Below are 23,299 nucleotides of genomic sequence, written 5' to 3'. Positions count from 1 at the left end.
TTTGTTTTTGTTTTATACAGTGATAAACTGGGGCCATACTTGGAGCAATGCATGACTCTTCTGTATTTGCATAGCATAAACTTACATCCATTAGAAAAGCATGTTGTTCATTTAATTTTCCACTAAAATCAGTGGTTTTAATTAAGGAGAAAATTATGAAATCTAAAACTTGAAGAGGCAGTTGGTTTTGCCAATAACAGACCATGCTAAGTCCTACCAAAAATTTTTTTTCTATAATTAGCTCACCTGTAATTCATTCGTTAGAAAGGCAGCTATGTTTATAAGCAGAAAACCAGACTGCTGAGCTGGAGAGTTTCTAATAACTGGACACTGGGAATAACTATTGAATAACAGAAAAACATGAAGCCAGTATTTTTCCTGATATAGTATATTTCATGGCAGCTTTCCATAGCAACTGCATGAAAGGGGCCTTTTATTTTAGAGCCAAGCCTATCTAAAATGAGATGATTCTTTTAAGAACAGTTTTTCCATAAGCCCAGGTTTTAAGAGCAAGAATATCCAATCCCACCCTCCTCATGACTAAGTTAAGGAAAGAGATTTGAGAAAATTTGTTCTGTGGTCATGACTCTGGGTATTTAAAAAATCAACAGGGAACTTTGGAAATAGATAAAATCTAAATTCTTAATGTACCCACACTGATACATAGGGTATTGCCATTGTGGCAATACCTCTCTAAACTATATGTTAAGCTGGAAAATTTCAAACATGATGGGGACTCCCCTCAGATTATCTACCAACAAGTTGCCAGCACATGGCAGTAGATTTTTAGGTTGTCTCTGCCCAACTTACAAGGACCCACATAACTGTTCTTTTAAGCTTGAGTGGTGAGTGCCTGGAAACTAATTTATACTGTGTGTCTCTCCTGGCCCTCTCTACCACTGGCCAGCCAGATTCTCTTTCCAAGGAAGTTTGGCATTTAGACTAAAAAATATGATTGAATCTGGGCTGGTAAATGGGAGAAATCTGTTATGAATTGTGAAATTCCTGTCTTCTATTACCATGTGTATAGAGAAGAGGGACAGACAGACAGACAGAGAAGCAGATGAAGAAAGGCAAGCAGAGAAAAGAGATAGGAGAGAGGTCTTTATTGTTTCTGGTTCTGGTGATTTCCTGAAGCCTGGCTGAGTTCTTGACTTTGGGATCTTCATGATAATCCTCTCTATCCTTATAACAGATACTCCACTTTTACTTACGTTAACCTGAATAGAATTCTGTTACTTGAAACAAAACTTCTAATTAATGCCCGTGTTAGAGTATATATTTAAGGAGAGATCAGCTAGGTATAGAGGACAGAAAAGGAAAGAAGAAAGAAAAAAATGTATTGAGATCCCTCCATGTGTCAGGCAATCTGCTAGATACCTTAAAAATTATCTTATTACTCCTCAAAGTAACTCTCAAAACATGGATGTTATTTTCCCCCATGTTTTCAGGTAAGGGATCTGAATTTCAGACCTTCCTTCTTGAGTTACATGGCTAGTTGGTGGCAGATATGGGATGTGTATTCAGATTTGGGTGGCTTGGGCTGGGCTCTGGTCTAACTTTGATAAATAACAGTTATCTTGATATTTGTGTGATGTTGAGCAAGACACTTTACCCCATTTGTGTCTTTGTTTTCCTTTTTGAACGTGGGGAGCTTGGGTAAATATAATATTCTCTAAGGTCCCTTCCAAATCTATTAGCATAGTATCATTTGAATGATTTATTTAGAACAATGCTTCTCGATCCCGGTGGTTGGTGGGGGATGGGGGCAAGGGTGAGTGATATCCAAGCCTCCTTGAGTGCCCTTTTAAATTATACACATCTGTCATCCCTTTCCCCTCCCCAGAAGCTCTGCTGAGCGTGGGAAAGTTGTAGGTAGCAGAGTTGGGATTTGAACCCAGATCTATCTTGTCATTTCATTATGCTGCTGCCCTCTCTTGTACTATACCTATTAGAACATAGAAGAAGCTCAATATTTTTTTCAACTGAATTTCATTAATATTGACCATAAATGACTAATGTGTTCTATATTGAGTGCTTTGCACATTTTAGAATTAGCTTGCCAATTTATAATAAAAGTCTCACTAGTGTTTTTATTGGAATCGCATTGAATCTATAGATCAGTTTGAGGATATTGCTATCTTAAAAATACTGAGTCTTGGGCTTCCCTGGTGGCGCAGTGGTTGAGAGTCCACCTGCCGATGCATGAGACACCAATTCATGCCCCGGTCCAGGAATATCCCACATGCAGCTAGGCCCGTGAGCCATGGCTGCTGAGCCTGCACGTCTGGAGCCTGTGCTCCACAACGAGAGAGGCCACAACAGTGAGAGGCCCGCGTACCGCAGGAAAAAAAAAAAAAAAAAAAAAAAAAAAAAAATATATATATATATATATATATATATATATATATATATATACTGAGTCTTCTAATACATAAACATAATATACTTCTCCATTTTTTCAAAGGTCTTCCTGAATTTCTCTTAGCACTGTTTCATAGTTTTCAGTGTAGAATTTTTGTATGTCACTTATTAATATATTTCTGGGTATTTGATGTTCCTAGATGCTACTGCAAATAATATTATGTTAAGTTCATTTTCCAATTGTGTGTTACTAGTATACAGAAATATGATTGGTTCTTATGTATTAACTTTTTTTCCTGTGACCTTACTATACTAGAAATTTGTTGATTAATAACATGAGAGACTTTGCACATGAAAAATCCCGCTTTGGGGTTCAATTGACAAAGTATACTTGGTAGGCAGAATAACCCCACTCCCTCAAATATGTCCATGTCATAATCCTCAGAACCTGTGACTATGTTAGGTTACATGGCAAAGGATGATTAAGGTTGCAGATGGAATTAAGATTGCTAATCCACTGACTTTAACAGAGGGAGATTATTTTGGACTATTTGGGCAGGTCTAATGTAATCAAGAGTCCTTTAAGTGGACTAGGAGAGCTAGAGGGATACATAACCACAGAAGAAAGATTAGAGAGATGAAGTGTTGTTGGCTTTAAAGATGGAGGGTGGGGCTATGAGCCAAGAAATGCACGAAACATCTAGAAGCTGAAAAAGGCAAGGAAATGAGTCTTCTCTAGGCTGTCCAGGAAAAAGAAATGTGGTCCTGCCAACACCTTGGTTTTGGCTCAGTAAGGCCCCTGTTGAACTTTTAACCTCCAGAACTGTAAGATGATAAATAGTGTTGGCTTAAACCTTTACGTTTGTGATAATTTGTTATATCAGCCATAGAAAACTAATACAGTATAGTTCAGAGTCACCCTCTGTTCACAGAACCTGCCCCATACTGGCATCCTGCAAATTGCCAGCTTTGGGATCAGGAGAAGACAGTAACACCATTCACATTTTTGCCACCATCTATGCTGCAAAGCTGAGTGATCTTCAGGAAGGTTTGAAAGCAGATAACAGACATCAACAAAATGGGAGCTAGATCAGGAGAAGAAAACTTGGTAGATGCCACATGGTAGTAGCACTAGCCAGAGGGATTTGTAGGAATAGATGAAGCACCGCTTGAGAGGATTTCTTTTAGTGAGGGCAAATCCTATTGTGAGAAAGTAAGAGTCTGAAAGAGATTGTAAGTTATATGTATATGACCCTATATGTAGCCTCATGTAGATGAGACCAAATGACTTGGGTTATACTAATGATAATAGTTAATTACATTAATGTTTGTTAAATGTTTTAAGTGTTCACATGTAATTAGGGAAGATTGGAAGTTGCCCCTATAATGAGATCATCCTTGCATATTTGTATTCCAATATCGTGAGCAAGGAAAAAGGGGGTAGAATGTGAGGGGTTGGGCTGGGAATTACACTCAGCCCTCAGCCTGTCCTGTAAGTCTGAGTGAGCTCCCACCATGGAGGATTCCTTGACAGGTGTGGTGATGATGGATTATTGTCATGTGTCTAAGTTGTGATTTCAGTATGCTTACCGCCATTTCCTTTTTGGTCCATGTCTATATTTTTAGTAAATAACAAGGCAAGGATAGATGAGGAAAATATAGTTATTTTTGTCTTCAGTGCATGTCAGTGAGAATGATACTGTCTATGAAGTTTCAGTTAACAATAAAACAGGAGCTGCACAGACCAAATCAGAAGTAAAGTGAATTTGCAATAATGTTACTCATAGTAACATGTAAAAATGTGTCAGTATCACGTGTCATGTGACATTTGCCTCTAAAATGAGTTGTATCTGTACATATTCTTCAATATTATAATTGGTCATCTTATTTCTATTGCCTATGGAGCAAAAGTCTGAAATTAAAAAGTTTAAAATGAAAAAGAATACATGTGTGTATGTGTATATATATACATATACTTATTTTTTTCTTACAAAATGACAATTTGGAAATAAGAAATAGTCAGTTTTATAACTCACATCCTTATAAAATACTTTCATTAGTTATTCTCCCAAAAGAATCCCATATGCTCTTTAACCTTTCACCATTAGAAAAAACATGGATGTGCTTATGGGAATGAGCACATATGAGTTTCTGAGTTAAGGAAGCATAGTTGGAAACAGCTGATTTATAGTGGCCTCAACAAATTCCATTTCCATTTTTTGCTTTTCAGTTTAGTTAAAATGTATTGACTGCTTCCACTATGCCAGGCACTGTGCTAGGTGCCAAGGATACAGAAATGATTAAAACACAGTTCCTTTCCTCAAGAAGTCCAGGCTGTGAAGAAGGAGGCAAACAAGTGCCTCAAACCAAAATGCAAGGCTGTGAGGGCACCAAGGAGGGAGTGATTTATCTTGCCTGGAGAGACATTAAACCTTCATAGAAGGGGTGACATTTGAAAGGACCTTGAAGGAAAAAGAGAAGGTCAATAATTGTACATTTTAAACAATGAAACAGCATAAAAACTCTAAAAGAAGGTTCAGTTTGTATCTTGTAAGCTGCCTGTATCACTGGAACTCAACATTCATCCAGGGCGGGGGTGGCTGCGGGACCAGACAGACGGTTGGAGGAACGAAGTTTCATCTGGCCCCATCAGCCCTGTCTTCCCGGGCCAAGCGTCCTCCATTTGTGGAAAGAGAGAAAGCACAAACACCTCTTGCAAAGTCTGTCCAACACTTCATGTTTTCTTAAAAATAAAAAAGATAGCAGGGCCTTTCTGCCACTTCCTGGCTCTGAGATGGCATCATACAAGTTACTTAAGCCTTAGTTTCTTTATCTGCAAACCCAGGCAACTAATCCCTCCCTCAAGTGTTTTTGTGAGGATGAAAGAGAGAAATGTAAGTAAAGCCTATGCACATTGTCTTACCCAGAGGAATGGTAGCACGGTGACAGCATTGACTGGTGGTGATGGTGATGGTGTAGAATGGTCTGGTCTCTGGGCTGCCTTCGGAAGACTCTGAACATCCCACGAGGTGTGTAAGAACACCGTGATCCAGGCGAGCCTGGCTCTGACCCAGGGTGACTTCCTACCCATCTGTACCTCCCTTGCCCTTGTTCCTGTGGCTCAGATGTCTCAGGCAGCTGCTCCAACTGCTGCCACTGGTGCCCTGAGCCAGGCAATGGTGTATTAAACCAAACCCCAGCTGGAAACCATCAGCCCTAAATAATCCCAGCAACAGGGCCCCCTCCTCCACTTCGCTTCCCTCCCCTGCCTCTTCCCATCCTTTGATTCACCCGCTCCATCACGATCGCCTTCCCTCTTGACCCTCTGCTGCCCCTTTCCCTCTCTTTTCTCCCGCTTCCTCACTCCTTCACTCTTCTTGCCCTTATTCTTCCCTGCATGCTTGCTCCTCCTCCAGGTCTGGTTTGGCCAGCCTGGTATACAGAAGGAGTGCTGGATGTGAGGTCAGGAGGCTCAGAGACTGGTCATGGTTCTGAGATGGTGGGCAATTGGCTTCACCCTCTTGGGATGTGGTTTCCTCATGTGCAGAAAATAAGGGGTTGGACCAGAATGATCTCCAAGTGTTCTTTCCACTGTAAACTCCCATTCTGTTACCTTTTGTTCTGTTTGCCTTTTGTGCCTGCTTTTCCTGTTTCAGCTGGCTCATCTCTCCACCTGCCTCTCTCATCTGCATCCCCACCACTTTGGTCCAAGCCACCATCACAAGACCCACAGAAGTAGCCTCCTGCTGGTAGAGTGTCCCTGCTTCCGTTCTTATCCCTGCTCAAGATGTTACCCAGGCAGAAGCCAAAACGACCTTTCAAACTGTGGATGCAATTGTTCACTCCTCTACTTAAATTCCTCCAAACTCCTTTACCGTCACTGTCTATCTCATTACCCTGTGTATTCTCTTCAGAGCAATCAGTACTGCCTGAAATGATCTTTATTTACTCATCAGTTGCTCTGTGTATTTGTACTTGTGTATTGTTTTTCTTCCCTACTGGAACAGAGGCTCCGTGAGAGAGGGAACTTGTCAGTTTTATTCACTCTGTATCCTCATTGCATGTAGTATTCTTTCAATAAATGCTGAATAAAGAACCTCCCTCTGCCATGAGACCCATCTCCCCTCTCCTTGAGATTATCTCCTAACTACACAATTTTTTACTTAGAAATATCTCTGCTGGCCAGAAATTGTACCTATCCTTCTCCATCAGCTCTGGGATAATTACCCTCATGCATTTTTGTCATCCACCCAGGTCCATGTTCTCATAGGATATGGTAGGAAACAACAGTGACTTTGAAACTAATTCTTCTCTCATTTTCATTTCAGTCAGTGTTGTTGGGTGATTTAGGATAAAAATTACAGAATAACTCTTAGGTTCTAATCTAAATAACTCTTTTATATAATGCCAAGGAAGAAACTTATTTAAGAATATTAAAACCTTCAAGATTCTGTGCTTGGTTCTTGGGGAGATGTTAGGAATGGCCAGGTTCTTAAAAAGAAAAAAAACACTTTGAAATTGGTAATGTTAATATGTCCATTTTACAGATAACAAAAATTGGGAATTAGACAGGTTGTGTAGCTAGATCAAGGTCACAGAGCCAGTGAGACATGAAGCCAGGGTTTGAACCAAGGGAGTGTGTTGCCAGAACCAAGCTCCTAGTCACCATGTTATTTCTTTTTGCTCTTTAGAGTATCGCCCCACTTTATTTTCATCGTAGCACTCATAAATATCTGATGTTGTCTGATTTGTTGATATTTCCTGACAATTTTGTGGGTGATTCCTTCCATTGTAACATCAGCTTTATGGGTATCCTCTCCGGCTTATTACACATTGCTCAGTGCTTACAATAGTGCCTGGTACCTAATGGACCCTCAACAAATATTTGCTAAATGAATGAATTATTTGCGTGTTAGAAGATGAGATATAATAGAAGGCCTGATAATTCTGTATATAAAACTTAATCTCTGTCGACAAACTTTCTCAAAATATTTCCAGTGGTGGCATATCTTCGTCCTTGGAGAGTACATTTGATTTTTTCAATTAGCCAAAATGTTAAAGAACTTTTTTTGAAGAAGAAGAACATATGGTCATAAATTATTATGGCTGTTTTCTTGCCCTAAGGTTAGACCTGTTTGCAAGGACCTAATTTTCTGTGCAATTGGAGCCTTTGGCACTGTGGTGAAGCCTTTGCACTCCATCACAGAACAAAGTTTTTAAGAGCATAAAATAAAATTCATGGGATTACAAAGGAACCAATAATATTGAATACAGTTATCAAAATATAAAAACTTGTGGTATATTATTTGCTACTTTATTGACACATTAAATAACAAGATCTAAAAAATTGGTCTAATATCTAATTTCTATTGGCAACAAAGTCATAGGAATTACTAATGCTTTCATAATGAAAAGAAATATTAAATTTCATAAACAGGTTAATAAAAATAAAGATATAATTTTCCCCCATGCAGGTATATAGGTCCCCTGAGTTTTATCCATAGACCCCATGGACCCCAAATTTAAAAATCCTATCTTAGGGCTTCCCTGGTGGCGCAGTGGTTGAGAGTCCGCCTGCCGATGCAGGGGACACGGGTTCGTGCCCCGATCCCGGAAGATCCCACATGCCGCGGAGCGGCTGGGCCCGCGAGCCATGGCCGCGGAGCCTGTGTGTCCGGAGCCTGTGCTCCGCAACGGGAGAGGCCACAGCAGTGAGAGGCCCGCGTACAGCAAAAAAAAAAAAAAAAAAAAAAAAAATCCTATCTTAGAGGAATTCAAAATAGACTCAACAATAGCAGCTACATTTAAATGAGTGTACTACTTCAGAAGGTGACAACTAAAGGAGTTATTCTTCATTGGTGCATAAGTTCTGACATACATGGTTATTTTATAAATTTAGCTCCACATTTTTCATCCCATAGCAGCTTTGTAACTATTGATAAAGAGCATATTTATCATAATTTTAATATATTTACTCAGTATTTACCTACATACCTATAAAGTGAAAATCTGAAAACATAATCCTTGGCTATTATTCCCTTATAATTTTTATTGATTGATTACAAATATTAATTTAAAATAGTTAATGTACCCATGTGATTCAAAAATTCAAACGATCTAAAAAGGCAGAAAATCTCCTTCTACCTCTGTCCACCAGTCACTGGTTCTCCTCCCAGATGACAGCCACTGTTATCCAATTCTTATACATTCTTTCACAGATGTTTGATACATACAAGCAAATATGTTTACATATTCTTTTGCCTCCTACCATAAGTTGTAGCATGTTATTCACAGTATTTTCCACATTATTACTTTTTTCAATTAACAATATGTCTAGAAGATAATTCTATATTGGTACATTAAGAACTTCTTTGTCTCTTTTTGTGGTTGCACAGTCCATCTATTGGAAGGATTCACCATAATCACTTAACAAGTTGCTTATGGATGGACATTTAGGTTGTTTCTAAATGATTTACTATTATGAAAAAAAAGAGGAGCAGCAAAAACGTATCATTTAATATGGGCATTTTGTCATGGACACCTCCATATGTGGGACTTAGAATCATGAAACCCAAATATAAGTAGGCAGTAAAAGATTTACATCACATAGAGGCAAATATACTGAGAATCACAATGTTATAGACAATTCACTAACAGGACTGAGGGGAAAAACAGGACGCCGTCAGCTATTTTCTAGTAGTCTCGGACAAGTTCACTGTTTTTCAGGACTAAAGGAGTGATTACTGTGGATAGAGTGGATGCCCCAGGTTTGAGAGCCTGATTTGGAGAAAGTGTGGAAATAACAGCCAAGAAAATTTGTTTTGTTTTTGTTTACTGTGGCTTCCAGAAACAGAGGCTCGCTTGCGTTAATAATACTCTTTGGGGGACGGCCCTGGTGGCGCAGTGGTTAAGAATCCACCTGCCAATGCAGGGGACACGGGTTCGAGCCCTGGTCCGGGAGGATCCCACATGCCACGGAGCAACTAGGCCCCTGCGCCACAACTACTGAGCCTGTGCTCTAGAGCCTGTGAGCCACAACTACTGAAGCCCGCGTGCCTAATAAATAAATGAATAATACTCTTTGGTTCATGGCATGGCGCCGTCGTGGATCCATGGGAGGCTTCTCTCTTGTTGTACTGATTTATTCTCATTCACTTCCATTTTCCATTTCCACACCCCTCTCCCCAGTCAGTCTAGCTGAATGCATTTAAAGTGTGTAATTTTCTTTAGCTGCAAAATGGATATAATGATATTTTGTGTATGTGCTTTAGATTTACATAAATGATGCTGCGTTATAACTCATTCCATTTCTTCTTTCTCAGTCACTGCGATTTATGGTCCCTCTGTGTCGCTATATGTACATCTAGTCCTTTGCCTCTAAAGGCCATGTGGTCTCATCTATCACACTGTACCCACCTGCTTTCTCAACGATGGCCAGCCAGGTTGCCTCCAGCACCTAGCCACCACAGATTATAGTTCACATCCTCCTACATACCTCCCTAAGGGTCTGTGTGAGAATTTATTTGGTATACACACTGGGAACAGGATTGCTGAGTCATAAAATGTAGTGCCAAAATTACACCCCCAAAACAGTTCCCCCATCAGCAACAGCAGAACACCTGAGGGTTTCTCAGCTCCACATCCCCGTCAGCTGCTGACATTATCCTGCTATCTAATCTTTTCCAGTCAAGTGATATATTATTATTATTTTAATTTGCATTTATCTGTTTACAGATGATTTGAGCATCTCCTCTATGTTTGTGAGTCCTTTTAGTGTACTCTTCTACAGATTGCCTGTTCATATTCATTGTTCATTCTTTTAGTGGGGTTTCTTTTGCTTTATGGTGTGTAAGAGTTTCTTATACCATGTAAATAAAAATCCCTTGTCAGTTTTAGATGTGACTGGTATATTTTCCAATTTTGTCATCTGCCTATTAACTTTGCCTTTCATTGAACAGAAATTCTTACTTTTGAAGTAATCATATTCACCAATATTTTGGCTTTATGCTTTTTTTTTTACATCTTTATTGGAGTATAATTGCTTAACAATGGTGTGTTAGTTTCTGCTTTATAACAAAATTAATCAGTTATACATATACATATGTTCCCATATCCCCTCCCTCTTGCGTCTCCCACCCACCCAACCTATCCCACCCCTCCAGGCGGTCACAAAGCACCGAGCTGATCTCCCTGTGCTATGCGGCTGCTTCCCACTAGCTATCTACCTTAAGTTTGGTAGTGTATATATGTCCATGCCTCTCTTTCGCTTTGTCACAGCTTACCCTTCCCCTTCCCCATATCCTCAAGTCCATTCTCTAGTAGGTCTGTGTCTTTATTCCTGTCTTACCCCTATGTTCTTCATGACATTTTTTTCCTTAAATTCCATATATATGTGTCAGCATACAGTATTTGTCTTTCTCTTTCTGACTTACTTCACTCTGTATGACAGACTCTAGGTCCATCCACCTCATTACAAATAGCTCAATTTTGTTTCTTTTTATGGCTGAGTAATATTCCATTGTATATATGTGCCACATCTTCTTTATCCATTCATCTGATGATGGACACTTAGGTTGTTTCCATCTCACTTAGGGCTATTGTAAATAGGGCTGCTATGAACATTTTGGTACATGACTCTTTTTGAATTATGGTTTTCTCAGGGTATATGCCCAGTAGTGGGATTGCTGGGTCATATGGTAGTTCTATTTGTAGTTTTTTAAGGAACCTCCATACTGTTCTCCATAGTGGCTGTAGCAATTCACATTCCCACCAGCAGTGCAAGAGGGTTCCCTTTTCTCCACACCCTCTCCAGCATTTATTGTTTCTAGATTTTTTTGATGATGGCCATTCTGACTGGTGTGAGATGATATCTCATTGTAGTTTTGATTTGCATTTCTCTAATGATTAAAGATGTTGAGCATCCTTTCATGTGTTTGTTGGCAGTCTGTATATCTTCTGTGGAGAAATGTCTATTTAGGTCTTCTGCCCATTTTTGGATTGGGTTGTTTGTGTTTTTGTTATTGAGCTGCATGAGCTGCTTGTAAATTTTGGAGATGAATCCTTTGTCAGTTGCTTCATTTGCAAATATTTTCTCTCATTCTAAAGGTTGTCTTTTGGTCTTGTTTTTGGTTTCCTTTGCTGTGCAAAAGCTTTTAAGTTTCATTAGGTCCCATTTGTTTATTTTTGTTTTTATTTCCATTTCTCTAGCAGGTGGGTCAAAAAGGATCTTGCTGTGATTTATGTCATAGAGTGTTCTGCCTATGTTTTCCTCTAAGAGTTTGATAGTGTCTGGCCTTACATTTAGGTCTTTCATCCATTTTGAGCTTATTTTTGTGTATGGTGTTAGGGAGTGATCTAATCTCATACTTTTACATGTCGCTGTCCAGTTTTCCCAGCACCACTTATTGAAGAGACTGTCCTTTCTCCACTGTACATTCCTGCCTCCTTTATCAAAGATAAGGTGACCATATGTCCGTGGGTTTATCTCTGGGCTTTCTATCCTGTTCCATTGATCTATCTTTCTGTTTTTGTGCCAGTACCATACTGTCTTGATTCCTGTAGCTTTGTAGTATAATCGGAAGCCAGGGAGCCTGATTCCTCCAGCTCCATTTTTCGTTCTCAAGATTGCTTTGGCTATTCAGGGTCTTTTGTGTTTCCATACAAATTGTGAAATTTTTTGTTCTAGTTCTGTGAAAAATGCCAGTGGTAGTTTGATAGGGATTGCATTGAATCTGTAGATTGCTTTGGGTAGTAGAGTCATTTTCACAATGTTGATTCTTCCAATCCAAGAACATGGTATATCTCTCCATCTATTTGTATCATCTTTAATTTCTTTCATCAGTGTCTTATAATTTTCTGCATACAGGTCTTTTGTCTCCTTAGGTAGGTTTATTCCTAGATATTTTATTCTTTTTGTTGCAATGGTAAATGGGAGTGTTTTCTTGATTTCACTTTCAGATTTTTCATCATTAGTGTATAGGAATGTCAGACATTTCTGTGCATTAATTTTGTATCCTGCTACTTTCCCAAATTCATTGATTAGATCTAGTAGTTTTCTGGTAGCATCTTTGGGATTCTCTATGTATAGTATCATGCCATCTGCAAACAGTGACACCTTTACTTCTTCTTTTCCGATTTGGATTCTTTTTATTTCCTTTTCTTCTCTGATTGCTGTGGCTAAAACTTCCAAAACTATGTTGAATAACAGTGGTGAGAGTGGGCAACCTTGTCTTGTTCCTGATCTTAGTGGAAATGGTTTCAGTTTTTCACCATTGAGGACGATGTTGGCTGTGGGTTTGTCATATATGGCCTTTATTATGTTGAGGAAAGTTCCCTCTGTGCCTACTTTCTGCAGGGTTTTTATCATAAATTGGTGTTGAATTTTGTCGAAAGCTTTCTCTGCATCTATTGAGATGATCATATGGTTTTTCTCCTTCGATTTGTTAATATGGTGTATCACGTTGATTGATTTGTGTATATTGAAGAATCCTTGCATTCCTGGAATAAACCCCACTTGATCATGGTGTATGATCCTTTTAATGTGCTGTTGGATTCTGTGTGCTAGTATTTTGTTGAGGATTTTTGCATCTATGTTCATCAGTGATATTGGCCTGTAGTTTTTTTTCTTTGTGACACCCTTCTCTGGTTTCGGTATTAAGGTGATGGTGGCCTTGTAGAATGAGTTTGGGAGTGTTCATCCCTCTGCTATATTTTGGAAGAGTTTGAGAAGGATAGGTGTTAGCTCTTCTCTAAATGTTTGATAGAATTCGCCTGTGAAGCCATCTGGTCCTGGGCTTTTGTTTGTTGGAAGATTTTTTATCACAGTTTCAATTTCAGTGCTTGTGATTGGTCTGTTCATATGTTCTATTTCTTCCAGATTCAGTCTTGGCAGGTTGTGCATTTCTAAGAATTTGTCCATTTTTCCAGGTTGTCCATTTTATTGGCATATAGTCGCTTGTAGTAATCTTTCATGATCCTTTGTATTTCTGCAGTGTCAGTTGTTACTTCTTTTTCATTTCTAATTCTATTGATTTGAGTCTTCTCCCTTTTTTTCTTGATGAGTCTGGCTAATGGTTTATCAATTTTGTTTATCTTCTCAAAGAACCAGCTTTTAGTTTTATTGATCTGTGCTATCATTTCCTTCATTTCTTTTTCATTTATTTCTGATCTGATTTTTATGATTTCTTTCCTTCTGCTAACTTTGGGGTGTTTTTGTTCTTCTTTCTCTAATTGCTTTAGGTGCAAGGTTAGGTTGTTTATTCGAGATGTTTCCTGTTTCTTCAGATGGGATTGTATTGCTATAAACTTCCCTCTTAGAACTGCTGTTGCTGCATCCCATAGGTTTTGGGTCATTGTGTCTCCATTGTCATTTGTTTCTAGGTATTTTTTAATTTCCTCTTCGATTTCTTCAGTGATCACTTCGTTATTAAGTAGTGTATTGTTTAGCCTCCATGTGTTTGTATTTTTTACAGATCTTTTCCTGTAATTGATATCTAGTCTCATAGCATTGTGGTCGGAAAAGATACTTGATACAATTTCAATTTTCTTAAATTTACCAAGGCTTGATTTGTGACCCAAGATATGATCTATCCTGGAGAATGTTCCATGAGCACTTGAGAAAAATGTGTATTCTGTTGTTTTTGGATGGAATGTCCTATAAATATCAATTAAGTCCATCTTGTTTAATGTATCATTTAAAGCTTGTGTTTCCTTATTTATTTTCATTTTGGATGATCTGTCCATTGGTGAAAGTGGGGTGTTAAAGTCCCCTACTATGAATGTGTTACTGTCGATTTTATTTTAAAGCCTATTTTTGTCTGATATGAGAATTGCTATTCCAGCTTTCTTTTGGTTTCCATTTGCATGGAATATCTTTTTCCATCCCCTTACTTTCAGTCTGTATGTGTCTCTAGGTCTGAAGTGGGTCTCTTGTAGACAGCATATATATGGGTCTTGTTTTTGTATCCATTCAGCCAATCTGTGTCTTTTGGTGGGAGCATTTAGTCCATTTACATTTAAGGTAATTATCGATATGTATGTTCCTATTCCCATTTTCTTAATTGTTTTGGGTTCGTTATTGTAGGTATTTTCCTTCTGTTGTGTTTCTTGCCTAGAGAAGTTCCTTTAGCATTTGTTGTAAAGCTGGTTTGGTGGTGCTGAACTCTCTCAGCTTTTGCTGGTCTGTAAATGTTTTAATTTCTCCATCAAATCTGAATGAGATCCTTGCTGGGTAGAGTAATCTTGGTTGCAGGTTTTTCTCCTTCATCACTTTAAATATGTCCTGCCAGTCCCTTCTGGCTTGCAGAGTTTCTCCTGAAAGATCAGCTGTTAACCTTATGGGGATTCCCTTGTGTGTTATTTGTTGTTTTTCCCTTGCTGCTTTTAATATGTTTTCTTTGTATTTAATTTTTGGCAGTTTGATTAATATGTGTCTTGGCATATTTCTCCTTGGATTTATGCTGTATTGGACTCTCTGTGCCTCCTGGACTTGACTGACTATTTCCTTTCCCATATTAGGGAAGTTTTCAACTATAATCTCTTCAAATATTTTCTCAGTCCCTTTCTTTTTCTCTTCTTCTTCTGGAATCCCTATAGTTCGAATGTTGGTGTGTTTAATGTTGTCCCAGAGGTCTCTGAGACTGTCCTCAGTTCTTTTCATTCTTTTTTCTTTCTTCTGCTCTGCAGTAGTTATTTCCACTATTTTATCTTCCACGTCACTTACCCGTTCTTCTGCCTCAGTTATTCTGCTATTGATCCCATCTAGAGTATTTTTCATTTCATTTATTGTGTTTTTAATCGTTGCTTGATTCATCTTTAGTTCTTCTAGGTCCTTGTTAACTGTTTCTTGCATTTTGTCTATTCTATTTCCAAGATTTTGGATCATTTTTACTATCATTATTCTGAATTCTTTTTCAGGTAGACTGCCTATTTCCTCTTCATTTATTAGGTCTGGTGGGTTTTTATCTTGCTCCTTCTCCTGCTGTGTGTTTTTCTGTCTTCTCATTTTGCTTATCTTACTGTGTTTGGGGTGTCCTTTTTGCAGGCTGCAGGTTCGTAGTTCCCATTGTTTTTGGTGTCTGTCCCCAGTGGCTAAGGTTGGTTCAGTGGGTTGTGTAGGCTTCCTGGTGGAGGGGACTAGTGCCTGTGTTCTGGTGGATGAGGCTGGATCTTGTCTTTCTGGTGGACAGGTCCACGTCTGGTGGTGTGTTTTGGGGTGTCTGTGGACTTATTATGATTTTAGACAGCCTGTCTGCTAATGGGTGGGGTTGTGTTCCTGTCTTGCTAGTTGTTTGGCCTAGGGTATCCAGGTTGAGTGAAGCTGGGTGCTGGTGTTGAGATGGAGATCTCTGGAAGATTTTCGCTGTTTGATATTATGTGGAGCTGGGAGGTCTCTTGTGGACCAGTGTCCTGAAGTTGGCTCTCCCACCTCAGAGGCACAGTACTGACTCCTGGCTCCTCAATTTGGGATGATTTGTTGTCTATTCATGTATTCCACAGATGCAGGGTACATCAAGTTGATTGTGGAGCTTTAATCCGCTGCTTCTGAGGCTGCTGGGAGAGATTTCCCTTTCTCTTCTTTGTTCTCACAGCTCCCGGGGCTCAGCTTTGGATTTGGCCCCGCCTCTCCGTGTAGGTCGCTGGAGGGCGTCTGTTCTTCGCTCAGACAGGACAGGGTTAAAGGAGCAGCCGCTTTGGGGACTCTGGCTCACTCAGGTCGGGGGGGAGGGAGGGGCACGGAGTGCGGGGTGAGCCTGCAGCGGCAGAGGCCGGCGTGACGTTTCACCAGCCCGAGGCATGCCGTGCGTTCTCCCAGGGAAGCTGTCCCTGGATCCCGCGACCCCGGCAGTGACGGGTGCACAGGCTCCCTGGAAGTGGGGCGTGGACAGTGACCTGCGCTCGCACACAGGCCTCGTGGCAGCGGCAGCAGCCCCAGAATCCCACGCCCGTCTCTGGGGTCCGCGCTTTCAGCCGCGGCTTGCACCCGTCTCTGGAGTTCCTTTAAGCAGCGCTCTTAATCCCCTCTCCTCGTGCACCAGGAAACAAAGAGGGAAGATAAAGTCTCTTGCCTCTTCGGCAGGTCCAGACTTTTTCCCGGACTCTCTCCCGGCTAGCTGTGGCGCATTAGCCCCTTCAGGCTGTGTTCATTCCGCCAGCCCCAGTCCTCTCCCTGCGCTCCGACTGAAGCCTGAGCCTCAGCTCCCAGCGCCACCCGCCCCGGTGGGCGAGCAGACAAACCTCTCGGGCTGGTGAGTGCCGGTTGGCACCGATCCTCTGTGCGGGAATCTCTCAGCTTTGCCCTACCCAGGTACATGGGGAGTTTCTTGCCTTTTGGGAGGTCTGAGGTCTTCTGCCAGCATTCAGTATGTGTTCTGTAGGAGTTGTTCCACGTGTAGCTGTATTTCTGGTGTATCTGTGAGGAGGAAGGTGATCTCCACGTCCTGGCTTTATGCTTTTAATGTTTTGTTCAATAAATTATTTTCCCACCCTAGGAAACAAAGGTATTCTTCAACATCTTATTCTATTACATTTATCATTTTATCTTTTATGTTTAAATACATCTGTAGTCGACCTCTAAATATGGTGTTAGCAAGTGATCCAGTTTTATTTTTCTGCAGAGACAGTGAGAGCTTTGGACCACTGTGCCTGAAAGAAACAGAAGATGCAGGGTGGGAGAGATGGAAAAGAGGGAGGGAATAAGATATCTGGGACCCATAACAGAAAGGACAGAGAAGCAGAATCCAAAGATTCTGTCCGACCTGCCCTAGGAGGCACCCTGCTATCTGTTGTGTGTAATCAAATACTGAAAAAGCCAGCATTAAATACTCTTCTCTTACAAATAAAGCCACATTCAGGAGGAATTCCCCAGCTGCACTGACGTTCTGGTACATGGCTTTAAATATATACCCTGTATACAACAGAAGGACTTTCCCAAATGGGAGGGAGAGTTGGGTGGGTGGGGGGAGAGGAAGCTACAAGAGGGAGAAAAGCCAGCACATTCAGAAGCAGAGAGTTGAGAACTGATTGTGCCAATGATGACCTGGATGTTAGAAAAGTCAATCATTTCTTGCTCTCAGAGATGAAAATTCACCTATTTAGGAAAGGTAACTGGTTCCTGTCCAGTGTCTGAGTCTTGAGCATTCTTTTATTTCCAGTTTACTACTGGCTGCCTGTGGTTAATTCAAGTGCCTATCAAACAAAGAAAAACGTGTGGAAATAATCTAACCAAATTATAGGCAAATGGTTAATATCTTCAGGCTTATGATCTACATATATTGTAAGAAACTCAATGTATTATTTTAAGTTTTCTTCTTTGTAAATGAACCCAGTGGTCAGCCTTTCATTCCTCTGCAGCTTTACCCCTACTGAGGCTTTCCATCATACCTGCTGGGAGGCTGTGAAATTGTCCTAAGACCACAGTTCAAGAAGTATAAGAAAAAAGAAAAAATTGGGAGAAGGAAAAGAGGGCAGGAAAAAAATGTCCATTTTCAAATCTATAAAAATGGCTCTAAAAGCTGGCATTTTCTTGTCCAGAAAAAAAAAAAATTGATTACCCTGTGGGAGGAAAGAGCAGAAAGGAAGTAAAGGTCACAGGGAGCAGTTTTTGCTTGTTTGTTGTTCTTTTTGTTTTTGCCCAGAATATTTTTTTTCACTCAAGGGAAAATTCAAATCACTGTTTTTAATCTGTCTCCTGGGCCCTCTCTTACTACCTCCCCAAAGGAAAGACTATTTGAATAGAAGACATCCTCAAGCTTCTTCACAAAAGTCACAATTATATGAAATATACCCAACTTGGAAAAACATCAACAAAGTGTAACAAAGCATTGTGATTTGTGAATAAAAGTCACATGTGGAGACACATATCTGGTCGAAAACATTGCTTCTGTACCATAGTGTGAAAAGTTTCTAGAATTCTGGGGTTAGACAGCCTGGGTTCAAATATTGTCTCTGACCCTTATAAAATATGAGGCCTCCTGTCATTTACTTTGTCTCTCTGACCTTGTTTTTTTCACCCATAAAACTGAGGTAGTAATAGTACCTACTTTATAGTATCATTAAAAGATTACATGCTACAAACCTATTAAATAACTAAAATTAAAAGTACTGACAATGCCAAGGGCTGATGAGGATGTGAAGCAACTAAGACTCTCATATGTGGCTGGTGGGAGTGCAAAATGTTGCAGACATTCTGGGAAATAGTTTGGTAGTTTCTTATCTATAAAGTTACCATATGACCCAACAGTCTCATCCTTGGATATATTTACCAAAGTGAAATTAATACTTATTTTCACATAAAAAATGCATGCAGATGTTTAGAGAAGTTTTATCTATGATCACCAAAAACTAGAAATAACCCAAAAGAGTGGGTGAATGAATAAATAAGCTGTGGTATATCCATACAATGGAATACTACTCAACAATAGAAGGGAATGAACTATTGATACATGCAGCCATTTGGAGGAATCGCAAAGGAATTATGTTGGGTGAAAGAAACCAGTCTCAAAGGTTATATATTGTATGATTCCGTTTATTTGACATTCTTGAAAAGACAAAACTCTAGTGACCTAGAACAGACCTGTGGTTACAGTGGATCTGCTTGGGGTTAGGGGTGGGGGAAAAGTGTGACTACAGGAGATAGTGGAGAGGTTTATGGGGTGGTGGAGCTGTTCTGTATCATGCTTGTGGCATTTCGTAAGTTTATGCCTGCATTAAAATTTATAGAACTGTATACCAAAAAGTCAATTTTACTGTATGATTTAAAAAGTAAAACTTTACACAAGAGTATATGAAATAATGCATATTTAGTATAGTTCCTGGCATATAGTAGATTTTAGCTATTAGTTGTTTCAAAGACTATAGTGTAGAGTACATCTCCATGCATCTAATTGAATAGAGTCAACTGATACAGTTCACAGGGTTTGCCCAGGCCAAAGATGAGAGAAAAGAAAATATGATAAATTGTGTAAATAGTGCAGGGGATTCTGTCTGATCACCTCTCTCAATTAGCATATGCTCGGAGAGCAGGAGAGATGGGAAGAATGAATATGATCTTCTCTCACTGGGCGCCAGTTCCCACATGTGCCTCTCATAGCATGGGCATCTCTCTACCCTGTATGTGCTACCAGTGTTTAAAGATAAAGATATTTCCTAACCTACAACCCCCAAACACAAGCCAACTGCTTCATCTGGAAGTAAACCAAAGAAGCAGGAATGGCTTTGGACAGTGGAGGAAAACTGACTATTTTGGGCTTACAGGTATCCAGTTTGTTATCTTCCTAAGGGACTGTCAAGGGTAATTCAGGCTATATGTACCTTTTACTATACACACTGAAAATGATTTAAGATCAGCTTTGTCCTTCAGAAATCAGAAAACCAACTGATGTTTTATCCAGGCTGTCATATACACCTATTGGATTGGCTATTTGCTTATCACCCTTATGCCATGTTCCTTGAGCATGTATCAGCCATTATAGTTTTCAGTAGCTAGACAGCAGAGATAGTTAGATCCAACAACAAATGTCCACATCTCCCATTGTTTCAATTTAATGGAGGCCAGACAGTCTAATGTGTTACCCTTCCCCAAATAAATGAGTCCTGACCTAAAAGAACTTCTCTTTGGGAGTGGCATTTAGAATCTGGAGCACACTCTTCCCATTGTTCTCTATGAGTCTACAAAGTCTTCATCTCTTAAAGATGGATTTTATTTCCAGAAAGGCAAATGTCATTTTGAGCTAAATCTTGTGTTTAAGTAAAAAAATTCTGTTGGAAATACCAATTTTGGTTTAGGGGGAAAAAAGGATGTGGCTACAAAGCAATGAGTTGGTTTTGGGAGGGCTCCCAAACTGGTGAAAGTCCATTATATAGACTGGAAAAATGTTAACAAACTGGGAAATTGTCTTTTAAATATCCTCAGCCCAGCATGTTACTCTTTCAAGTTGACTTGCTTAAATGAGGCAGTATTAATTTGAAAGTATACATTCCAAATCACTTTTAAGTCTCATGTTTCTTGAGTCCTTGTTTTGTTAAGAGGAGCACAGTCTTCATGTAAGTGCCAGAGGTATTTGATTGAAAAAGCCAAACTGAGCATTGCATAAGCTTGAATAGGAAAACAATAATTGCTAATATTTTATTGCACTGTAACCATGTGCAAGGCACAGTCGTAAGCATTTGACACGTGTTGTCTTATTTAATCCTCACATTAACTTTGTACGAAAGCTACTACTGCTGTACCCATTTTATAGGAGAGGACTGGGAGCCAGAGGCTAAGTAACTTGCCAGTGGTCTGGCAGGTGGTAAAGTGCAGCTCAAAGGCCCCTGATGAGGGCAGCCTGACACCTGAGTGGCTGTTTCCCAACCACTGTGCTAAGCTGTCTTCCTGGAAAAGGATCAGGATAAAAGCCCAACAATATAAGACAGGAAATGAGAAGCAAGAGGGACAACAGAATATGAAAGGGGCTTCAAAGTCATGACTTAAGGAGAAGAGGTGCAAAGTAGCTAACAACCCCTTGTTCTGACTCTCTTCAATATTGGAAAGTTGTCAAGAGTCATCCATGATTTACAACTTTACCAAAATATTTAATTTAGTAATCCACTCAACCCAGTATCATTGATCCCTGGTAATGTGCTAAGCTCCAAATGAGCTGGGCACGCAGAGCTGAACTTAACAAGTCCCTGATTTCAAGGAGTTTTTGGTCTATTATGTGGTCCATAATTTACTTTAAAAACACTTCATCATAGACAATGTATTGTAGATACATATGCGTTCATCCACATCCTAATCAGAAATGCACACTGCAGGGTGGTCAGCCAGCATTTAACCAAGCTGGGGTGCTACAAGAGTTTCAGCTTTCTTTATCTTTGATCAACAATAGCTTTTGCTTATTAGCATAATGGATGCTGGAAAGGCATTCATTCGTGAAATTAGGGTGTTCAAGATGTCAGTTGGCTAAAATAGTCCAGAAACATACACCATTCTTGCGTGACAGAATCTGAGCATCTTCTGACCTCAGTGGTCTTTGCATTTTGATTGAATGACATAGGCTGTGTACAAAAACTTATGGAAGCTCTAGATAATGTTATCTTCCACCAGAAAGTCAAACCTTTCTTCTGCTGGGTGGATAGATTGGGGCTGAAGGAAATACCCCAAACCTGTGACTGGGCTGGGTCTCTCTTGGGTTTGCTTCTTTGAGCAGTATGGGACCCTCCTTTCAAGTGAGAGCCTGCCATGTTGAGCAGGACTCCATTCCCCTGTAAATCCTTGACTTCTCAGCACTAACAAAATACAGAAAATTCTACTCTGCTTTTCAGAGGCTTTTGATTTTTAGTCTCCTGCATCTTGAAGCTTTAGAATTCTAACATTTCTTGAGGGGAAACCAGCTGTGTATTTGAGGCCCCTCAACTCTCCAGTTTTGTCCTTCCAGTCTCACATGAAAGTCAACATTTCTGGTTTCCTATCCCCTCGCAGTGGTCCTCTGCTGGACCAGTCTGGATTCTCAGCTCTGGCCACACCTGGAATTGGCAAATGCTCCCGGACAGGTCAGCTCACCACTGCCTCTGGGCCCCTGTTAACCAGGGTTCCTCCCCTAGCAGGTCAAAGTCTTCTCAAAACCATGAACTTATGGAAAATTCTACTCTCCTTTTCAGAGATTTTTCAATTTATTTTCTAAGCCTCATGCTGCACAGCTTCAGAATTCAGCAAATGTTCGTGAATTCCCTGGCGATCCAGTGGTTAGGACTCTGCACTTTCACTGCCGCGGGTGTGGGTTCGATCCCTGGTGGGGAACTAGGATCACGCAAGCCACTGCCAACAAGAACAACAAAAAATTAAGCAAATGTCTTGCACTGAACAATAGCTGTGTGTGGAGACCATTCAAATCACCAGTTTTGGTTACCCCAGGGCTGCACAACTGCCACAGTTTGCTGTTTTCTTCCTTCCACCAGGGGCCTTTGCTGGAGCCAAATTAGGCTGTTTAGCCTCTTGGTCACACCCAGACCTGGCAAATGCCCCCTGGGAGAAAGCTGCTGAAGTTCTTTAGATCACCCCCTCAGGCAGATTCCCACCTGGAATTTTAGCCCATCTCATCTTCATTGTTTTTGCAGCTCTCTGATGCCTTGAAACAGATTTTATTTTTAATTTTATCTAGCTTTGTTAAGTTACACTCAGATGGGAGTTTTAAGCTGCCATAAACCACTCCATTCTAAGTGGAGGCCCTATCTGTACCTTTTGACCTGACAGCAAATGCTGGGTCCATTAGGTTGCTGGTTTGGAGGACTCCATTTGCACAACGCCAGCTGAGAGTCAACTATATCCTGCTCCATACATGAGCTATATCATCAGTTTATGTCCAGTGAGACTTTCATGTAAATTGTGATGCTAAAAGGACAGAATTGGGATTAAAGTGATGGGTTCTAGACTGTCTGGTGCCTGCTTTCTAATACATTGTATATGCGTGGAAGGTTCTAGTTTAAGACTTTTTAAAATTTAAACCTAGTAGCAAACTTGTAGAGGAGGAGATCTTTAACTGTAAACTATCTCTACATTTCTTAAGCCTACCAGTTCTATAAAGAACCTAATAATTGTGAGTGACCAAATTGATTTGGGTCCATTCTTAACATGGCTCATATTGTTACCGAATCCAAGCTCAGTCTGTTTGCCTCACGACCAGCCAATAATCGGGAGACGAGGTGCTGAGGCAAGGAATAGTGACTTTATTCAGAAAGCAGGGCATCCGAGAAGATGACGGACTAGTGTCCTAGAGTACCATCTTACTGGGGTCTGGATGCTAGTTTCTTTTATAGAACAGAGAGGGGAAGGAGGTGAGGATGCAAAGTAAAAAGGCCATAAGTCTTGCAAAAAAATCTCCTGGTTTTGGCCAGCCTCTGAGAGGGTATGTGTTAATTTCTTCTTTTCTGCCACCATTCACAGGTGGGCAGGGTC

The sequence above is a fragment of the Mesoplodon densirostris genome, chromosome 3 (genome assembly GCF_025265405.1).
Source record: "Mesoplodon densirostris isolate mMesDen1 chromosome 3, mMesDen1 primary haplotype, whole genome shotgun sequence".
Classification (NCBI taxonomy): Eukaryota; Metazoa; Chordata; class Mammalia; order Artiodactyla; family Ziphiidae; genus Mesoplodon; species Mesoplodon densirostris.
This window is presented reverse-complemented; position numbering follows the sequence as displayed.